Source organism: Sinocyclocheilus anshuiensis, unplaced genomic scaffold (assembly GCF_001515605.1).
Source record: "Sinocyclocheilus anshuiensis isolate Anshui unplaced genomic scaffold, SAMN03320099.WGS_v1.1 scaffold8007, whole genome shotgun sequence".
Taxonomy (NCBI): domain Eukaryota; kingdom Metazoa; phylum Chordata; class Actinopteri; order Cypriniformes; family Cyprinidae; genus Sinocyclocheilus; species Sinocyclocheilus anshuiensis.
In genome coordinates, this window is record NW_015538427.1 from 14,277 (window position 1) to 18,451 (window position 4,175).

Genomic DNA, 4,175 nt, shown 5'->3' on the forward strand with positions numbered 1-4,175 from the left:
TTTTTAATGATAAAAAGATCTTGTTTTATTAAAAGCAAGACTTAATAATATCTCATATCAAAGCAAGTTGTTTTTTTGTTTTTCAAGGACACGTGTGTTTCGTAAGGTTTCAAGATTGGCCAATGACGGAGTTGACATTTAACACAAAGTCATATTTTTGTGGTTTAGGGGTATCATATGTGTTCTGATCATGTTTGTATCATTTGTTAAGATGTTTAAATGTCAATATTAAGATCCTGGTGAATGTAAATGGATAGAGGTAACAACTAATTGATTTATGTGTTCATATAACTGTTTTTAAAAGTGTTACTATAGCAGATGCACAGTAGACACATACTGTTCTGAGACGAGAGAAAATAGATCATTTGTGTTCCAATGATATATCACAATACTTAAATGTGAATCTTGAATAAAAGCTTTATAAACAGTAACATTGCTTATTTTCATTTAAATTATTATTTTTCTTGTATTTCAATACGTTACTGAAGAAAAGACCATAAAATTACTGTATATTTTACAGTAAAAACTAAAAGTACAGTATACATACTGTAAATACATTTACAGCAAGTTAAATGGTACTGTAATTATGAATACAGTATTTTTACTGTAAGTTTAATTTACAGTAAGTTACTGGCGAACTGCTGCCAGTAAGTTACTGTAATTTCTACAGGACATTTTAACAGTGTATTTAAAATTGTATAGTAGCCCAACCCAACATGTTGTTGGTGTTTTTTCAATGTATGCTTCAGACACGGGTCACGACGAAGCGTTCCCCATAGCGACCCCTAGAGGACGCAGTGTCTCGTTCCCTACTCAGGGAACCATGGTTACATAAGTAACCTGAGACGTTTTTTGTATTTATTTTAATAAATGCCCCAATGCCCCACCTTGGCGACGGGCCTGAAGGGTCTCTATTTTGGTATTGTTTTAAGTATTGTTTCTCTCAAGTTTCTAATTGATGTGCATTGATTGATTGTTTATTGTTATGGAGTGACTCTGGTTTTATAAGTGTGTTCTGAGAGCAGTGTATAACCTAATGTTGTTTGCTGCAGGAGCTGAGTGTCTAAGGCGGAGGTAGATTTCTGGTGGCGGTCTTTCCTTCACGAGCGCTGTGTTATGCGTGGTGGTGTGTGTAGGCGTGAGTGTGTGTGTGTGTGTGTTTATGCACAGGTGTAAGGGAACAATGACTTTCTGTGGAGGCCTTGTTGTGCCCTTTATTTCCTTCTGCACTCTGAATTCGGATGTCTGAGGCTACTCTGAGTAGCCTCAGACAAGAAATGATGCCAACCCCTCAGAGGACCTCAGATGATGCCAACCCTGAAACAACATACAGAACTACAACATTTTGCTATAAGTTTGATTGCATCATATAATAATTGCTGTTAATAGTGTTCATCGTCTGTTTTATTACGTCTTTAATTGCCGTTGTTTGTTGCAGGAGCTGAGTGTCTAAGGCGGAGGTGGATTTCTGGTGGCGGTCTTTCCTTCACGAGTGCTGTGTTATGCGTGGTGGTGTGTGTAGGCGTGAGTGTGTGTGTGTTTATGCACAGGTGTAAGGGAACAGTGACTTTCTGTGGAGGCCTTGTTGTGCCCTTTATTTCCTTCTGCACTCTGAATTCGGATGTCTGAGGCTACTCTGAGTAGCCTCAGACAAGAAATGATGCCAACCCCTCAGAGGACCTCAGATGATGCCAACCCTGAAACAACATACAGAACTACCACATTTTGCTATAAGTTTGATTGCATCATATAATAATTGCTGTTAATAGTGTTCATTGTCTGTTTTATGTCTTAAATTGATTTTTCCGTACATTTCTGCCATATGTACATTAATTGACAGTCACCACTGATAAGCTACCTCTAAATATTGTAGAAACTTCATTTGCTGTAAAGTTGCTTTGCAATGATTTGTATCGTGAAAAGCGCTATACAAATAAACTTGAATTGACTTGACTCGGGTCACTCTTGTTGTATTTCATTATATTGTGTAACTAAACTGTTTGTGATTTTTTTTTTCTTCTCTGTGCTTTTGTAAAACATCACCTTTAATAAAATGTATATTTTCTTTTATATATATACACGTCTCCTGCTGACTCACTGTGAACGAACCTGTGTTGCCTCAAGAGGAAATTTATTATATAGTCTCCTGGTGTTAAATCTCTTAAACCCTTATTCAGATTTCAGAATGTGTACTTTGTCATGTGTAATACATATGTTGAGGATTTCGTCCATCTGAAGATCATCTAATGTTTGCTACTGTTATGAATATGATACGTAACTTTTTAATACACAAGACAAAATCCCAATATTAAACAAATAACCAAATGTGCATGCTTAGGACGTTTGTGTTGTAAGAATGTACAGGAATACTTCACCTAACAAGTCAGTGTTCTTATATCTGATATTTTCTCATTAAAATCATACGATTTCCTATTAATTCAGTAGAATATATGGGAGCACTAGGGAATAGCAATATGACAGTGCAGTGGCTTCACTTCTATAACTTCATCAGCAATCCAGTTCTCTATTATAGATCAGTGGTGTAAACTTATAATAATGTATTACTACAGTCATGTGGACTTAACAGACACATGCACACAGCAGCCATAAAGTCCTCAAGACACATCAGATTTTAGCCCAGTGCTTGTTTAATACCAGGTTCAGATACCCATCCCTACTTACAAGAAAAGCAAATAACGATCAGTTGCAAAGCTACATGACAGAGTATTTCTTGCATCTGCGTTTTCTGAATACATAATTTATGGAAGAATGACTAGTCATTTTAAAAACAACAGTGAAGAAAAAGGTAAAAAAAATAAATCTCAGCTCTCTTAAAAGTGTTACAGCCTCTTCAGCTTCCTGAACAAGAAAGGTTTGTAAAAAGCTTCTACTTTCCTTCATGAAAGAGACAGCAAACCAGTGACAGTGACGCATATGCATTATAAGACAATTAAACATAATATGAAACTTATAAGAAAACACAATGATATCATTTATATCAAGAAGCAAAATGATAACACAATAATAAAACTTTTAACATTGTTCTTTGTGGAGGAACTCCATCTTTGAGTTAATCAGAATCTCACAGTTGAATCTGCTGGTTTTGAAGATGACCTTTATTCACTGTGAAAACTTTAGATAATGTTTCTTTGTCATGTCACTTGTAATGTCTGGTTAGGACAGATTTATCCAGATGATATTTTATTGTTTGATGCATTATTGTGTCACATTTGATGAGGACACAGCATCAGATCTGAAAGTGCTGGATCTGAAGATGATCTACTGACTGTGATTGTTTTTTGTATGTCTGTGTAGAGAAGATGATTGATTGAAACACTTCCCACATGCAGTGCAGTGATACGGTTTCTCTCCAGTGTGGATCCTCTCGTGTGTTTTCAGATTTGCTGAATCACTGAATCTCTTGTCACAGTGTGAACACTTGTAAGGTTTCGCTCCAGTGTGGATCCTCTCATGCCGTTTTAAACAGTTAGCAGGTTTGCATAGAAATGACGGTTTCATTGAATGTTCTGTATATTGTCTTTGGGGAAACATGAGAGATAGGAAGCATTTGAAATGGATTGTGATTATGTCCTTTTCATCTGGTATCAGAGGCATCAAGAAAATGTACAGTAATAATGTCATAAAGGTTCCCAGGTTTGGCAGACATGTATAGTACATGAACATCATCATCTCCAAAACAAACAAACATCAGACACCCGGTACTTATCGAGTCCAAGCTGCAGCTGTTGGTTTGTCCTCCAAACTCGTGCGTCTTCTCCTCAATGTGAAGTCCATCACTTTCTCCAGCCTGGTGGACCATAGTCTCAGCTGGCTGCATTGTGTTTTTCTTAGTGGCCGTGTGTGCTCGTCTCAATCAGCTCCTGAGCTCTTGAATCAGTATATTGTGTACACAAACTCAGGCACTGGCAAGGACTCTGGCTCATACCTGATGTAGGTATGGTGTACAGTCTGGGTCCGTCTCCATCATCTTTCAGCAGGTTGACCTGCAATGACATGAAAAGCTTTTTAGCTACATACCACAGGACCACAGCTGGGAAAAAGTAGTCAGAAAAGTATACTCCAGTATGGATAACTGAGCAAAAATATGTCATACCTACGTTTATAAAATTCATATATATATATATACAGGTGCATCTCAATAAATTAGAATGTCG

At 36.9% G+C, this 4,175-nt stretch overlaps 1 long non-coding RNA gene across 1 annotated transcript in view; it reads left to right on the top strand.

Annotated features, from left to right (window-relative positions):
- Positions 1–2,879, top strand: part of LOC107683776 (uncharacterized) — a 16,582-nt gene extending 13,703 nt beyond the window's left edge. Inside the window, exon 3 of the long non-coding RNA XR_001633763.1 lies at positions 2,869–2,879. This is a non-coding gene — a long non-coding RNA (uncharacterized LOC107683776). The remainder of the gene's footprint in view (positions 1–2,868) is intronic.
- The last annotated feature ends 1,296 nt before the right edge of the window (positions 2,880–4,175 follow it).